This window comes from Schistocerca cancellata, chromosome 1 (assembly GCF_023864275.1).
Source record: "Schistocerca cancellata isolate TAMUIC-IGC-003103 chromosome 1, iqSchCanc2.1, whole genome shotgun sequence".
NCBI lineage: Eukaryota > Metazoa > Arthropoda > Insecta > Orthoptera > Acrididae > Schistocerca > Schistocerca cancellata.
The window spans coordinates 836,191,523-836,210,112 of record NC_064626.1 but is presented as its reverse complement, the minus strand read 5'-3'; the positions used below and the strand labels follow the sequence as shown (position 1 = coordinate 836,210,112).

Here is an 18,590-nt window from a genome sequence, read left to right as displayed (position 1 = left end):
GCTGCCGAAGGAAAAACACTGGTAGACATCCTTCGCAGAATGAAGAATGTGTGTGAGGCAGCATGTCTGTGGAAAACCACCGTTGTGGAATGGTGCGCCAAGTTCCGTGCTGATCGCGATTCGACACGAGACGCCGATCTATCTGGGAGATCAGCCTCATCCATTATGGACAAGTGGAGACATTCAAGCATCACCCTATAGTTCTGATCCCTTCCCATGCGACTGCCACACCGTCGGATCCTTAAACAGGAGCTTGAAGGGTGGATGATTTCCGTCGGTCGAGGATGTGGAACAGGCTGTTACAGATTTCTTCACGCAGCACCACACTGGATTTTATCACTTGGGTATCTTCAACCTGGTGCGTCGGTGGCATGATTGCCTCAATGCTGACGGCGATTTTGCCTGATTGGCATACCGATTCTGGACCGCACGGTCTTTGAACGGAAACGTTTTGATCGCCCCTTATATATCTACACCTACATCGCACTCTGCAAGCCACCTGACGGTGTGTGGCGGAGGAAACTTCTCGTACCACTTACTGATCCCACCTTCCCTGATCCACTCGCGAATGGTGGATGGGATGAATTATTCTCGGTAAGCTGTTGTATTAACTGTAATTTCTCCCATTTTCTCGTCGTGCTCATTCCGTGAGGTGTATGTGGGAGGAAGTAATATGTTGTCCGACTTGTCCAGGAAAGTGCTCTCTCCAAATTTCAATAGTAAACGTCTCCGTGATGCACGATGCCTCTCTTGTAGCGTCTGCCACTGGAGTTTGTTGAGCATCTCCAGGCCGGCTAAACGATGCCGTTGGATCTTCTCTATCTCTTCTATCAGTGCTATCTGATAAAGATCACAGATTAATGAACAACACTCAAGAATCGGTTGAATGCGCGTTTTAAGCCACGTCCTTTGTGGATGAGTTACAGTTTCGTGAGATTCTTTCTAGGAATTTCAGTGTGGAATCTGCTTACTACTGCTTCCTTTTATGTAATCATTCCACTTAAGGTCGCTTGGATAGTTAGTCCTAGGTATTTTACGATGGATATTGTTTCCAAAAATTTGTAATCAATAAAATGTTTCCCTGAGACATTTGAGTCTCTTTTTATTATCTACGATAATGACCGAAGCAGACGAAATGAATTAAAATTTGTGCGGTGGCTAGGACTTTGCTTGCTGGGCAGAAATGCTAACCATTACACCACCACAGTACGTTGGTTAACATTGCTGCACAAACTACCTAAGCTGAGTGCCCTCCCCAACACAAACTTCAATTCACTTTTCCCTTACATATTGTCACTACTGCCAGGGCTCTCCGATATTGGCAAGCACCCCAGCATTGGACGTAATGGGACGTCCTTGTACCTTTGGTGATCTTATAGATCCTATAATTAAATGTTTCCCTGAGACATTTAAATCTCTTTTTAGTATCTACGATAATGATCGAAGCAGACGAAATGAATTAAAATTTGTGCTGTGGCCGCGACTCGAACCCGGGTCTTCTTGCTTAGGTAGTTCGTGCAGAATAGTTAACTCTTATACTGCGGTGTACTAATGGTTAGCAATTCTGTCTAGCAAGCAAGAAGACCCGTGATCGAGTCCCGGCCGCGGTACAAATTTTAATTCATTTCGTCTGCTTCGATCAATATCGTAAACAGTGTAGTTGTAAAGTAATGGATTTCTTTCCCTATACATATGCAATATGTTACATTTACTTACGTTCAGACCAACTGCCAGAGCCTGCACCATTCATCAACAGTCTGCACGTCATTCTGCAAATCGTTACTGTCTTCCGGCGTTGCTGCTTTCTCATAGATAGCCGCGTCATCCGAAAACAGTCTTAAAGAGCTTCCGACGCTTTCTGATAGATCACTCATATACATAATAAACAGTAACGGTCCTATTACTCTTCTTTGGAGTACTGTGGAAGATACCTGCAAAGGTAGTTTCAATTTTGTTCCCTTACGAGCAACGTTTAGAGTTCCGTCCGGAAGGAAGTCTTCAACCCAGTCGTAAATCTCGTCCAGTACTCCGTAAGTTCGTATTTTTTTCGGGAAACAACAATGCGGGACGGTTTTAAATGCCTTCCTGCAGTCAAGGAAAACAATATCGACCAGAATACCGTTGGCTACAGCGCTGTGGATCTCATGGAGGAACCGAAAGCTGAGTGTAACAAGATCTCTATTTTCGGAATCCATGCTGATTACAATAGAGGAGGTTTCGTTCTTCAAAAACGTCATAATTCTTGAGCATAAAACGTGGTCCATAATTCTACAACAGATTGACGTCAACGATATAGGCCTATAATTATGTGCATCTGTTTTACGATCTTTCTTGAAAATGGGAATGACGTACGCTTTTTTCCAGTCGTTAGGTACCGTTCCTTGCTCCAGCGACCCGCAATAAACTGCTGCTAGAAAGGAAGCAAGTTCCTATCTCATCTGGTCCTGATGCATTTCCGCTGCTATGCAATTGTAGTTGCTTTTATATTCCGCCATCGGCTGCCTCAATATTTGTCATTTCGACGTACGTATGGTAACTGGAAGGAGGGACCGATTTACGATCTTCCACGGTGAATCACTTTCGGATGACGGATATCAGCATTTAGGCGTGCTCTCTGTTATCTTCCGTTTCCATGCAGTATGTTCACTGAGTAAGTGAAGAGAGAGACGTTTCTGAACTGATTTTAGTAACACCAAAGTTTCTTAGGGTTTTTGCTTGGATCGGTTGGCAAAATTTTACTTTGAAAGTCATTGAACGCAACTCTCATTGTTCTCCTTATGTGATTTTTCTCTTTTTTGAGCTTTTGTTTATCAGATAGGTTTTGACTTCTCTTGAATCTATGATGAAACTCTCTTTGATTAAGTAGCAGTTATCTAACACGGCTATTAAACCACGGTTGGTCTTTCTCATCCCTCAAGACTTGTCCGAACATATTTGTCTAAGGTATATTAAACGATGCTTTTGAATGGATTATGCCGTTTTTATCCTGTCACTCTTGTTGAACAAAAATATTTTCCTACTTTTCTTAACATTCCTTGTAAGACCTGTAGTCATAGTTGCTATTACGGCCCATTGATCACGGATACATTACTCTACATTACTGATTAGATAGGTACTGGTCTTTTTGTTGCGAGGAGGTCTGAGACGCTACCCTAGCGAGCTGGTTCTCTAATTATCTGCTCGAAGTAATTTTCGGACAAGACATTCGGAATAATGTCACATGAGTCTGTGTCTCTGAGACCAGTTTTCATAGCATGATTGATCTTGTCTATATCTGGCAAGTTGAAGTCACCCTCTATTGCAACGACATGATCAGGAAAATTGCTAACGACATTTTGCAGATTCTCTCTGAGACGCTCTACCACCACAGCTTCTATCCCAGGCGATCTATAAAAGCATCCGATTACCATTTTGATCGACCTTTGTCACTTGACTTCACCAAGATTAATTCGAATTCGGAATCAGTGTTCACCTCGCTAAATATAATAGAATTCTTTCCTGCAATAAATACGCTACTACCACTGGCGACTAACCTGTCATACGATAAATATTCCAATCTGAACTTAGGATTTCGTTGACTTTCGTTTCAACCGATTTTCTGTTCCCAATACTATCGAGGCATTAAAACCTTCAATAAGCGAAATTATTTCTGAGACCTTTCCTTGGATGCTCCTGCAGGTTGAAAGTATCACATTAACCTTTTCTATCCGATATGCGAGGACGAGCACTCTCTGAGGGCATTGTGGCGATTGTCGGGCATTTAAATGTGGCTCTGAGCACTATGGGACTTAACATCTGAGGTCATCAGTCCCCTAGAACTTAGAACTACTTAAACCTAACTAACCTCAGGACATTACACACATCCATGCCCGAGGCAGGATTCGAACCTGCGACCGTAGCGGTCGCGCGGTTCCAGACTGTAGCGCCTAGAACCGCTTGACCACACCGGCCGGCTCCGTCACTTAACACAAGAACAGAAATACTCGGTGGAAGTGATTTAAAAGCAAAAACCTGACTCGAGATCGTTGGAAATGGAGTACTGGTCTAGCTGCAAGAGGAGGAGAAGAAATGGGCCATGACCTGGTTGAAGAAATCCTGTTGTATTTCATAAAATGATTTTTGGAAGATGAAGAATTTCCTAAATCAGGGTGGCTGTACAGGAAAATGAGCATCGCATCTACCGAATACTAGAGTAGTATCTTTGTCACTACAGTACTGTGATCGCTTTCATGTCGTTATTGTGTGACTTTCTTTCATGTGTCCCATCTAGTATAGATATTTCCGTCTTTTTCTAAAATGTTCAGCATATAAGAAGAAATTTTTCAGCAAGTTGCTGTGTTCAAATGAAAACTAATGTTCACATGAAGGAAACGAGATGCATTTTGTTTGCGGGTCAGTTTACGCAAGTTTACTCAAACCTTCTGTCTGCCTGAAAACAATTCTGCTGATCTTTTACGTCTGTCCATATCATTGATGCCTCTCTGCAGGCTTTTTAATGTTTTACAAAGCTAACCTCACGACATCACTGTGTCTCAGTTTGTTGGGAATCTCTGATAGTACCTGCTGGAAGTAGGTTATGCATCACTAGATCGGTGGCAAGAATATCAAATCATTCGGCAACTTGTTGACCACTTCCTCAGGTGTATGCAGATAGGAATTCCAAGATCCATGACATTGTTGACAATATAGCCTGCCGCGCGGGGTAGCTGCGCGGTCTGCGGCGTCTTGTCACTGTTCGCGCGGCTCCCGCCGTCGGAGGTTCGAGTCCTCCCTCGGGCAGGGGTGTATGTGTGTCATCCTTAGGATACGTTAGTTTACGTTAGATTAAGTAGTGCGTAAGCCTAGGGACCGATGACCTAAGCAGTTTGGTCCCATAGTTCTTACCACAAATTTCCAATATAGCCTGCTTTGTTTGTTGAGATCCGCCATGACATTCGCAGAGAGATTAAATGACTGATGATGAGAAGGAATGCAAAACGTTTGTCCTTTTCTACTGTGCAAAGCACATTTCCAACCAACATTGTGGAGAATTGTCACAAATGAACAAATCTGCGTATAAAACAACGCAGAAATGATCACACAACAGACTGGTTTGTAAATCTCCTCAATAATGTTAGCGAGACTAAGTCAACTCAGCAGCAGTTAAAAACCAGAATAGCTTTGAGTAGCTCTCAGGAGAGGATCAGGCAGATGACTTGTAGCAACTTATTTCAATGTGGATGGAATAATCGGAAATAAAGGTGCATGGTGTGACATCGTTGCCGGCCGCGGCGGCCTAGCGGTTCTAGGCGCTTCAGTCCGGAACCGCGAAACTGCTACAATCGCAGGTTCGAATCCTGCCTCGGGCATGGATGTGTGTGATGTCCTTAGGTTAGTTAGGTTTAAGTAGTTCTAAGTTCTAGGGGACTGATGACCTCAGATGTTAAGCCCCATAGTGCTCAGAGCAATTTGAACCACTTTTTTGTGACACCGTTGGCGGTTTCGCCTTTTGGCGGGGCTTACATGAAACCAAAATCTTGTAAATATGCTTCTACTTATTAAGAAAGTAATATGTTTCACGTAGCTTGTGAACACATTCTCTTGCACCAAAGTGTTCATAGCTCAATTTATTGACTAACTCATTAGAAATGTAGACAACTCACTGTAAATTCCCGCCACTTCTGTTCTTGAACAAAATATCAACATTCACCGAATAATTAGAACATTTTATTCGCCTCTCTATTTTTCGTTAACCTCTTTCGATCCTGGATCTGTGTCTGGCTTCTTAGCAATATTTATAATTGCACCAATAACATAATGATCATAAACAATTTTTTGTAAGTACATGACACTAAAATTGTTCTTTTCAAGTCTTCCCCTGTCTCATGATTGAGTCCTAGAGGAGATCTTGTAAGAGCGTCAACAACAGCGTTATCCTTCCCTGATGTATACACAATTTTCATGCTGAACTCTTTTAGATATAACACCCAACCAGCTAAACAACCGGTAGTTCATTTTGCACTCTTCAGAAATTCCAGTGCTTGATGATTAACATAAATAAACCTTTGTCATCACGCCAAACAGTAACTCTCGGACGTCATGAAACTCCACACAACAGCTAGAGCGTGAAGTTGAATGAATAACTGCATACACCGTTAGTGAATTCCCAGTTCGCGAAAACGATGGTAAGATGTTTTAGTACTCCATCCACTTCAGCTTCTTGGAAGAGCTCCTTACTAAGACCCATCTCAGAACTGTCTGAACTTGGACAAAAATTTTTTAGTTATGTCTGGATTTGACAGAAGAGGTGCTACGAGAAGAGCCTACTTAACACATTCAAATTTTGCCTGTGCCTTGGTAACCCTTCCCAAGGAGTCTTGTTTGCGTTAATGCAGACATTCATAGCATAGCCAAAAATATTCTTTCTTAGAAATATTTTGTAAAAATTGATTATTTCAAGAACTACTCTAATCTGTTTGCTTGTGTATGGAAAGGATCAAGTAGAACCTCTGACGCAGTCACAATATGACCAAGAAATTTCACCTGACGACTACCAAACTGTGATTTTTCTAAATTATGCCATTAGTTCCTGAATTACAGTTTTTGTAAACTTTTTACATTTATTACGCTTACCTTCTTTTTTATTTTGAAAATGGAGCATTAAAAGTGAGTAAGCGATTTAAATCTTTGTAGTTTTAACGCAATGTACCGTAGCATAAATATAACGCTAAGCCCTACTGACAGCAAAACCCACATTATATGAAGAGCTCATACATTTTTGTACCGAAAGAAGCAAATTAAACATGAGCAAAATTTATAAATCAAAAAGAAAGACAACAAATTACTTGGTATGATATGTAGCAAAATACACAGCACTTTCTTGCACTGGATATATGGTGATGTATTAAAGTTCATTCCAACACATCGTCTTCTTTTGAGTTTCTGCGTTTTCGCCATCAGGTGATTCATTCCTTCAAACCAGAGCTTGCCTGCAACCTGGCGTTGCATATCACTTCAAGTATTTCTCTTTGAAAACTTACGTGAGAGATTGTATATCGAGTTTTGCAGTCGAGTAACATCAAATTATCCATGTGACAGTTCTCTTAGTTGTGTATCAAGTTCAGTAAATTTCCCTGCAATGTTCTCACTGAGAAATTGAAATTTTTGTTCTAAACCATGTATTTGCCCTTTTAAGGTAGTAACATTAGCCTCTAATTTATCATTTAACTCCTTTGCACTTTATTTTACCTTTTATCTAACATTTTACACAATTCTTTACTACTAGTCTCCGATTTCTCCATATGATTCGTTGTAATAGCCCTATTATCTTTCTTTATAAATGTCATCACTCTATTAAAAAGCTTTGAGTAACTGTAAATGTTGGAGCTGAAGAAGTATTCTTGTGATGAATTTGAATGGAACAACTAATAGAAGCAATAGAAAGATCTGCTTATGCACCACAACTGTCAACAGATTAGTGCTGCCGAGCCACACCAGAAATAATTTCACTCTCATTCATGACAACGCTGCTGTTGCCCTGACTTATATCAACATTAATAGCTAGCACACACTCTCCTTGACTGCTAGGAGCAATATCTGAATCACTGTCAAGTACATTACCACTTCTCTGGGTAGCAATAATTGCCAAGACCTCTACATCAAAATTTTCTGTGACTTGAGATACTTCTCTTTTTCTACTTTTTTACAAAATACACTCCTGGAAATGGAAAGAAGAACGCATTGACACCGGTGTGTCAGACCCACCATACTTGCTCCGGACACTGCGAGAGGGCTGTACAAGAAATGATCACACGCACGGCACAGCGGACACACCAGGAACCGCGGTGTTGGCCGTCGAATGGCGCTAGCTGCGCAGCATTTGTGCACCGCCGCCGTCAGTGTCAGCCAGTTTGCCGTGGCATACGGAGCTCCATCGCAGTCTTTAACACTGGTAGCAAGCCGCGACAGCGTGGACGTGAACCGTATGTGCAGTTGACGGACTTTGAGCGAGGGCGTATAGTGGGCATGCGGGAGGCCGGGTGGACGTACCGCCGAATTGCTCAACACGTGGGGCGTGGTCTCCACAGTACATCGATGTTGTCGCCAGTGGTCGGCGGAAGGTGCACGTGCCCGTCGACCTGGGACCGGACCGCAGCGACGCACGGATGCACGCCAAGACCGTAGGATCCTACGCAGTGCCGTAGGGGACCGCACCGCCACTTCCCAGCAAATTAGGGACACTGTTGCTCCTGGGGTATCGGCGAGGACCATTCGCAACCGTCTCCATGAAGCTGGGCTACGGTCCCGCACACCGTTAGGCCGTCTTCCGCTCACGCCCCACATCGTGCTGCCCGCCTCCAGTGGTGTGGCGACAGGCGTGAATGGAGGGACGAATGGAGACGTGTCGTCTTCAGCGATGAGAGTCGCTTCTGCCTTGGTGCCAATGATGGTCGTATGCGTGTTTGGCGCCGTGCAGGTGAGCGCCACAATCAGGACTGCATACGACCGAGGCACACAGGGCCAACACCCGGCATCATGGTGTGGGGAGCGATCTCCTACACTGGCCGTACACCACTGGTGATCGTCGAGGGGACACTGAATAGTGCACGGTACATCCAAACCGTCATCGAACCCATCGTTCTACCATTCCTAGACCGGCAAGGGAACTTGCTGTTCCAACAGGACAATGCACGTCCGCATGTATCCCGTGCCACCCAACGTGCTCTAGAAGGTGTAAGTCAACTACCCTGGCCAGCAAGATCTCCGGATCTGTCCCCCATTGAGCATGTTTGGGACTGGATGAAGCGTCGTCTCACGCGGTCTGCACGTCCAGCACGAACGCTGGTCCAACTGAGGCGCCAGGTGGAATTGGCATGGCAAGCCGTTCCACAGGACTACATCCAGCATCTCTACGATCGTCTCCATGGGAGGATAGCAGCCTGCATTGCTGCGAAAGGTGGATATACACTGTACTAGTGCCGACATTGTGCATGCTCTGTTGCCTGTGTCTATGTGCCTGTGGTTCTGTCAGTGTGATCATGTGATGTATCTGACCCCAGGAATGTGTCAATAAAGTGTCCCCTTCCTGGGACAATGAATTCACGGTGTTCTTATTTCAATTTCCAGGAGTGTAGGTACCTAGTCCCTTTCTGACCAACTGACGGTGTCTCCATTATACATTGCAAACGAATACTGCCAAAGAAGCAGCCAACAAATTCAAAATGGCCTCATAAAATAAGAGTCCATATTTGCTTAAAAACGACAAAAATGATCTTAAAATTCCCCAGTAATTATTCTCGAACCACATAATGAAGAAGACAGTGAAAAATCACTCTCATTATCATCAACAAATAGCAAAACCAAGATTACAGCAGAACATTATGACACATGAAAAATGTTGAAACATGCCTAAGTATCACTAAATAAATGAGGCTGCTAAGAATATTCTGCATCATTTTCGTTAAAAATACTGTCTGATTTCCCCAAAACATTTAATACTTTCAATGATCCCTCAATATACCAAACCTTACTTCACATCTTGTTTCACATACAGGATATAAAAGTTAATGTAAGTTTTACAAAAGCAGCAAATAATTAAATGAGTTAAATTTTAAAACTATTTCAGTCCAAATAAATGTTTCTACAGAACTAAAGTGAGAAAATGTAACAGTGCAATCCAGTGCTGTGGTTTGAAAATGAAACAGGGAACAATAGGCACTTTTCAAGATTAGCAAGGGAAAAGAAAGAAAAGTAATGAAATATCGTGAAAGAATGTAATGGATACAGCAACAGTGCACGAACTAGAAAAAAAGAAAATACTCACGGCAATCGAAGCAGAGTAGAGAAAGACACACTTTCGTTTTATAGCTCAAGTGGAGACTGCGAAAATGTTTTGCTAATCTGATTGCGTATCAGTAGTATGTTTCAAAACGGTTATCTCAAAGAGAACTTTAATTGTTTTCGGAAAAAAATACGAATCGAGTGTCGTAAAAGATGTACCGTTACAGTGGAAACCACTATATACTGTACCAACCAATTTGTAGTAAAAAAAAAAGTCTGATAAAACGACTAAGTATTATAATTCCTGCAGGAACAGAATAGACAGATTTTGTTTCCCGTAGACGCCCAATATTAAGAAAACAATACCTCTCGAATACAACGAAGAAATACAGCCTACAAGTGCTATAAAGAAATTTTATTCAATATATGCACCAAGAAATGACATCAAAACAGTCATTATCTTTACTGTACTGGTCAAAGTCGACGGCTACTTTCCCAAATTCCTCTTGATTTGGGACTCACAGTTGACCCTCAATGTGAACAAATGTAACGTTTTGTACATAGAATTGCGGAAAGACTCGTTTTTGTTTCCTGAACAATCAGTGGAAAGTCAGTCTGTTAAATGTGCAGAAGTGTGCGTGCAGAGTGATTAAAAGCGGAAAGTCAGATGCCAGATCGAAATTCATTAGAAGTGTGACGGAGTGACGGGATGGCTTTGAATGGACGAATGATTCTCCACTGAAGATGAATACAGGTGCAACAGAAGAAGGCAATCCGTAGATACAAGTGCCCCTTATTGTTTATTATTAAAAATCATTCAGCCTTCTTAGTGACGGGTATATCTGGAACCTCGGTGAGTGCGGCTGTTACTCTGCCACATCGTCTCCTGGCACGATGCCTTTGTCAGTGGCAGGGCATACCAAGCACACGCTGATGCTGCATCAGCCTCCCGTGGGTGTCTTGTGTAACCAAGCCCATAGTAGATCCAGCAGTGGCACATGCTGTTGTCCCAGGGAAGGCGGTTATGTGATGACCCAATGTTCTGAACCCCTCATCAGAGGATGGACCGCTATGGCTGACTGCGTCAGGTCCCAACGATGCAAAACTGAGGAGACTTCAGTTCACACCACGGAACATGGGAAGGTGACTGGATTCCGGCAAACAGACCCATGGTAGGGGCATATCGTAGGGCTATTGAGTCTGAGCGGCCAAACTGCAGTCGAGGTTTCGAGGCACGCTGACTGTGGTGACAGATGCACCGTCCGACATAGGTTGGGTGTCGTAACATAAACTAGTTGTCCACTAAAGACGTGCCGGCCGCGTGGGGGCCAAATACTGCCGTCGGGAGGCTGATCTTGTGTAAAAAGTAGCACTGCCACATTCCTCTGTCAAATGGAATCTTCTCGAAGGGTCGACAGTGTTCCAGAACCTGGTCATTACTTCACGGTAGTAGGTCGAAGCCCTTTTTCACTACTGCTTCTGCCTTAGTACGGCCACTTATCATAAACTTATCCAAATTAGAATCATGGAAAACATACTTCGATTATTAATTTCCACAATCCATACTTCTGCATCTCAACAGTATGAAAAACTATTGTTAGCTTACCTGCAAAGTTTTTAAAGTCCTTGCTGCCATTACCAAAATATCTGAGTAAATTTGAGGACTCTTTCACTTCTTTTTCACTTCGATTGTGCATTTCTACAGAGGAATGTTGGATGCAGAATTAAACCAACGATCGATACTGAAGTGCCTCTTACATAGCGCACAGTAAGCTTGTGTGATTCAGTTGAGAAGTAAATAATGTAACGAATGTGTTTAAACATGAATGCCTCTATAATCCGCTCTCACGAGTCCCTTTTACTTCCGTGCCTTATTTATACAATAGCTGCTGATCGGTACGAGGCTAACGCATCCTCTTCTCACGACCACACCAGATCCGTAGACTTTGTCGTTCTGTCTCCACTTTTCACATGCCACTGAGCCAAACCGTTTTCATTCCGTAGAATCACGAACAGAATAAGACTGTGTGTCGACAATAGTGTCGGTTATTATGCTTCGAGAATTGTCTGTCATGCATTTTGAACTATCGATAGTTCTTCGTGGGGCTGATATTTATAACAGTGATCACTGACGAAATACGCATAATAAAGAGGCGGTGAACAAGAGAGCCAATAAGATCAAAGAAAAACTGATGCAATATGGGAGATTCTGGAAGAAACGGGAGAGTGGTCCGTCCTCACCGGCACCGTTTGGTTCATTACGGAAGACTCAGGTGGTAGCCTAGCTCATCCACGGAGTTAACTTACAAAATCGTCGTTCCAAAAATACTTCAAAATAGCTCCTCATTATGGGATCATTATCCGACAGAACACAGGAAAGAGGAAAGATCCAACGAAGATCAGCTAGCTTCCTCAACAGTTCCTTTAGTAAGCGCAAAAGCATCACGGAAATGCTCATCCAACTCCAGTAGCTGACGCTAGGAAGAATGCATTGTGCATCAAGGTGTGGTTTACTGTCAAAATTCCGGGAGTGAAATTCTCGTCTCACCATGACCATGGTGACATCGGAATTCTTGTTGTTTTGCAAGTGTTTCTGCAGAAATTTTCTGTTTGAATATACTGCGACAGGTGGGACTGTTACAAACAAGGTAAAGCAGTATTTCAACGTAGTTGAGATACATTCTGCAACTTCCTTTATGGGGGCCTCTTCTCCGCAATACCAGATTATTAGTGTAAATGGAAAATATTTGAACTAAAAAGTTATTAGACTTGACGAAATATAGATGTGACTCAGTATTTGGGCGTGTAGGAGAGGGTGGGAGAATTAACCACTATCTCACCATTTGTAGGTCGATGTTGTGAGTCTGGGCGGATGGCTGATGTCACGTTGGTGTGCAGTGTCGATCTCCAGCTGAATCTCTTTTGGTGCAGCGTACCTTTGAGGTGATGCTCTGGCCAACTTGACACCTTCCTTCTTCTACACTCCCAGTTTAACTTCTCTCCAAGTAGAGCGCTGTCCACAAGCCGATGCTGTGTTATTGTCCTCATGTGTTGCGCACTCGCCCATCTCCCAGTATCCTTACCGCATCTATGTCTGCAGTGATTAGCACACAGAAGCAGTGTTAATTTTATATTTAGAAGCTGAGATCAGTCGAGAGAAGCACAGTCAGACGCTCAAAGATTCAAACATCGAACAGTAAAACATGAGATGAAAAATGAAGATGTCACAAAGTGCAAAAGACATTGGGATGAATATAGAGGTCCGACTCAGAGTGCAAAAAATGATTAAACGACAGGATGATATTTTACACAGTCATCCTGTGTGGTTGTATGCAGTTTGCGTCTGGAATTTACCCACACAGGGTGACAATGTAAAATTACGAGATTACGAGTAAGCACTTGAAATAAGCTGACTGTGTGAAATAAATAACTGTGATCATAAAACAGCCAAGATAGGCAAAGGAACTGTCTTCTAACAAATTAGTAGCTCTGGCATCCAGTATGAAAAAGCTTGTAGATGATAGTGATCGTAAAGGGAGTCATAATCACTTGAAAAGTGCTGCCGTAACACTGTGCACACTGAAGTTAATAATGAAGTAAATTAATCAGTAAACATAATAATTAAGAAAAGTAATTAGCTGGAGAATATATTAATTATTGCAGTATTTTATTACACTAAGAAGGTGCAGTGCAGGGATACTGAAAAAGAACCCAAAGTAAAAGTTAAGATCCCAGGGGTGGACACCCGTTCACTTTGGTCCTGTTGACGACTCCATCAGCAGACCCACTACAGGGCAAAAATAGTCCACCTTACGTTTTATTGTGGCAGACAGTAGAAAATTCGCAGCATGTATTAAAGTAACGTCTAGTGTTGTCTCCATGTCACTAAATTATAGAGAATGACATATTCATTTCTGTTAAGTTTGTTGAGTAGAAGATGAGATACTGGCGGAAGTAAAACTGTGAGGAGGGGTCGTGAGTCGTGCTTGGGTAGCTCAGTCTGTAGAGCACTTTCCCCCGAAAGGCCCCCGAGTTTGAGTCTCGGTCTGGCACGCAGTATTAATCTGCCAGGAAGTTTATATCAGCGCACACTCCTCTGCAGAGTGGAAAGTTAGTTCTGTTAGACGCAAGAAGTTAATGAGCGAAGCTTACATCATGTCCAGCGTATCACTCACCAGTATGAAGGTAGTAGGTTGGGCGCGGCCTACTAGCAAGCTGTTCATTACTGAAGTGTTGTGATATTGCTGTCGTTGATGACCTTTTGGTCGTGACACGTAATTTAGTGGAACTTGTCGGCTCGGAGAATATATAATTATTTATTTCCGTCTTTCCAAATTATCCTCGCGAACTGAGATATTTCCCTCGTGGCAAAGAGCCATAGCTGTATCTCCACAACGTAGATTCACTGTGCTATGGCACTGATATAACAAAGTCTGGTGTGAGTAAAGTTTAACGTGTGGCCTTTGAGTCACTGGCGTAGGAACAATTTCTGTAAATTCTGATAAGCGCCATCTTCAGATTTGCTAAGGGGTAGTTACGAAACGTACAATCACTTATTTTGACGGCATTGGGCCCCCACAATGCATGTAACTTTTATCAGAATTAATTTGTCTTTAACTGTAGGTGTAGTAAAATTCTCCAAATGCGGCTGTATGGTTCCAATGGCTCTAAGCACTATGGGACTTAACATCTGAGGTCATCAGTCCCCTAGACTTAGAACTACTGAAACGTAACTAACCTAAGGAAACCACACATATCCATGCCCGAGGCAGGATCCGAACCTGCGACCGTAGCAGCAGCGCGGTTCCGGACTGAAGCACATAGAACCACTCGGCCCCAGTGGCCGCCTGCGGTTGTATGGAAAACTTACAAGGGGCGATTAAAAAAAAAAAAAAACTTACCGTTTGAAGGCCGCACTCTCCAGTATCGGTATGCAAATCAGGCAAAATCGCCGTGAGCATTGAGGCAATTATCCCACCGTCACAACAGATTGAAGCTACCCGTTCGGTAAATCACCGTGTCCTGCTGCTTGAAGAAGTCAGTAACTGCCTGCTTTTCTTAACAGACCGAAGACGTGATAATCGCATGGGGAGAGTTAACGGCTATAAGTCGGATGGTTCAAATGGTTCAAATGGCTCTGAGCACTATGAGACTCAACATCTTAGGTCATAAGTTCCCTAGAACTTAGAACTACTTAAACCTAACTAACCTAAGGACATCACACACACCCATGCCCGAGGCAGGATTCGAACCTGCGACCGTAACAGTCCCGCGGTTCCCGACTGCAGCGCCAGAACCGCTAGACCACCGCGGCCGGCCCTATATAGGTCGGATGGTCGAGTGTGTCACATTTGGGTTAGCGTAACTTCTGCTGGCCTCCTATATTAACTGGCATCCTGTTCCGAATCGCGACCACCACGGAACTTAGCGCACCATTCTACAACAGTGGCTTTAGACAGATACGTTGCCCCATAAACACTCTTAAGTCTTTGATGGACGTCGACCTGTATTTATCCTTTGGTAGCCAAGAAAAGAATAGCTACACGTTGCTCCTGTATGCATGCATTTGGCAATAACTTCGCCATAGTTTACGTACCCACATTCACCGCACTCACGACGGAAAGACACGAATGCCAAACTAATTCCTTGCCTAGATGTCAGTGCTTACATAAGCTCGGAGTCACGCTACGTTGCACATACACTGCAGCAATGCGCTCGTATAGAGATATTTTGATCGTCCCTTATAACGGGGCAGCATTCACATGTTGGAGAGCAGCGTACTGATAACTGCACTATAGGTAAGGTCACGTGAAGTGGGTTTGACAGGTCGTGAGAGGCGGTTGGCCTTCAGTAACGCTCTACTGGCCGGTAGGTCAGTGTCAGTAGAAGGGCAGATACCCCTGTAAACTGCCGTATACTGTAACAGAGCATTTTGTCTAGCAGGACATGTGGTCTGTGATTGAAGGAAGTGTCATGATGATCTCTCCAATGGCAAAAGATTCCGGACTTAGCCCCATTCGGATCTCCGGGAGGGAACTGCCAGTGGGGGGAAGTGACGATGAGAAAAAGACGGAATAACCAACGAAATGATAACATTCTACGAATCTGGACGTGGAATGTGAGAAGTTTGGACAGGGTAAACATGTTAAAGAAGCTAGAAAAGGGAAGTGCTGCGGCTCAATCTAGATATAATGGGACTCACTGAATTGAAGTGGAAAGAGAATATACATTTCTGGTCAGTTGAATGTAGGGTAATATCAACAGGTATAACGGAAACAGGATTTGGTATGAATAGGAAAATAGGTCAGAGAGTGGATTACTGTGAAGAGCTCAGTGATAGGGTTGTTCTCATCAGAACTGACAGCAAAGCAACTGACAACAATAGCTCGGGTGTCGATGCCGACGTCGCAAATTGAAGATAAAGAAAGAGAGAAAGTACTTGAGGATATTGAACGGGTAATTCAGAACGTAAGGGTAGATGAAAATCTAATAGACATGGAATACTGGAATGTGATTGTAGGGGAAGGAGTAGAAGAAACGGTTAAAGGAGAATACAGGCCTGGTACTAGGAATGAGAGAGAATGATTTATTCAGTTCTGCAATAAATTTCAGATGGTAATAGCGAATACTCTGTTCAAGAATCACAAGAGTGGGAAGTATACTTGGAAAAGGCCGGGAGATACGCCAAAATTTCAGTCAGGTTAGATCATGGCCAGGTAGAGAAACAGAAATCAGATGCTGGATTGTAAGGTGTGTCCCGGAGCAGATACACACTCAGATCACAATTTAGTAGTGATGAAGAGTAGGCTGAAGTTAGCGAGATTAGTCAGGAAGAATCAGTGCGCAGAGAAGTGAAATACGGAAGTACTAAGTAATGAAGGTATTCGTCTGACGTTCTCCAAGGCTATAGATACTGCATCTCTAAAAAGGGCCATCACAGAAGCTGGAAAGAAAAACTAAGGTACAAAGAAGGTAACTCCGAAGAAACCATGCGTAACTGGAGAAATACTTCAGTTGATCGATGAAAGAAGCCGGCCGTGGTGGTCTAGCGGTTCTAGGCGCTCAGTCCGGAACCGCGGGACTACTACGGTCGCAGGTTCGAATCCTGCCTCGGGCATGGATGTGTGTGATGTCCTTAGGTTAGTTAGGTTTAAGTAGTTCTAAGTTCCAGGGGACTGATGAGCACAGATGTTAAGTCCCATAGTGCTCAGAGCCATTTGAACCATTTTTTCGATGAAAGAAGGAAGTACAATAATGTTCAGGGAAATAAGGAATACAATAATACAAGTCACTTACGAATGAAATAAACCGGAAGGACAGGGAAGCTAAGACGAAATGGCTGCATGGAAAAGTGAATAAATCGAAAAATACATGATTGTCGGAAGGACGGGCATAGCATACAGAAAAGTCAAAACAAATCAAAAAAAGGTTCAAATGGCTCTGAGCACTATGGGACTTAACTTCTGAGGTATCAGTCCCCTAGAACTTAGAACTACTTAAACCTACCTAACCTAAGGACATCACACACATCCATGCCCGAGGCAGAATTCGAAACTGCGACCGTAGCGGTCGCACGGTTCCAGACTGTAGCGCCTAGAGCCGCTCGGCCACACAGGCCGGCAAAAAGTCAAAACAGCCTTCGACGATATTAAAAAGCAAGATTGGTAAGACTCCTCTGATGGCGTCACAGAAGAATAAACAGTAGTCGATGTAGAAGAGATAGGTGATCCAGTATTAGAATCAGAAGTTAGCTTCAGAAGACTTGAGATCAAACAAGGCCCAAGGGACGGATAAAATTCATCAAAATTTGTAAAATCATAGGGGAAAGTGGTAAAAACAGGACTATTAGTGTTGACGTGTAGAATGTATGAGTTTGGTGATATAACATCTGACTTTCGGAAAAACATCAACCACACAATTCCGAAGATTGCAAGAGCCGGCAAGTGCAAGAACTATTGCACAGTCAGCTTAACGGCTCATGCATCGAAGTTGCTGAGAAGAATAATATACAGAAGAATAGAAAAGAAAATTGAGGATGTGTTACATGACAGTTTGGCTTTAGGAAAGGTAAAGGCACCAGAGAGGAAAAATCAAGACACGTTCATAGCATGTGTCGGCCTGGAAAAATACGTTCGACAATGTAAAATAGTGCAAGATATTAGAATTTCTGAGAAAAATAGGGGTCAGCTATAAGGACAGACAGAATATAGAATATGTACAAGAGGTAAGAGGTGAGGAAGACCAAGAAATAAGTGCTCGGATTGAAAAAGGTGTAATACAGTGATGTAGATTTTCACCACTTCAATCCACACATCGAAGAATCGATGACGGAGATAAAAGGAAGGTTCAAGAGTGGAAGTATATCAATAACAAGATTCGATGATGACATTGCTATCCTCAGTGACAGTGAAGAAAAATTACAGGATCTGATGACTGGAATAAACGGTGTAATGAGTACAGAATATGGATTGAGAGGAAATCGAAGAAAGGCGAAAGTAATGAGAAATAGGTGAAATGAAAACAATGAGAATCTTAGCATCAGGACTGGCTATCACGAAGTAAATGAAGCTAACGAATTCTGCCACCTAGGCTGCAACATAACCTATAACGGAGGGAGCAAGGAGGGCATAAGAAGCAAGTTAATATTGATAAAAAAGGCAATTCTGACCAAAAGAAGTCAGCTAATATCAAACGTAAATGTTAATTTGAGGAAAAAAATTCTGAAAATGTACGTTTGGAGCACGGCATTGTATGGTATTGAAACATGGACTGTGGGAAAACGAGAACAGGGAGAATCAAAGCATTTAAATGTGGCGCTACAGAAGAATATT

The 18,590-nt window shown here is 42.9% G+C and overlaps 1 protein-coding gene across 1 annotated transcript in view; it reads left to right on the top strand.

Annotated features, from left to right (window-relative positions):
• LOC126188762 (aminopeptidase N-like) overlaps positions 1-18,590 on the top strand; it is a 233,358-nt gene that overhangs the window by 157,061 nt on the left and 57,707 nt on the right. The gene's annotated exons all lie outside the window — the stretch shown is intronic.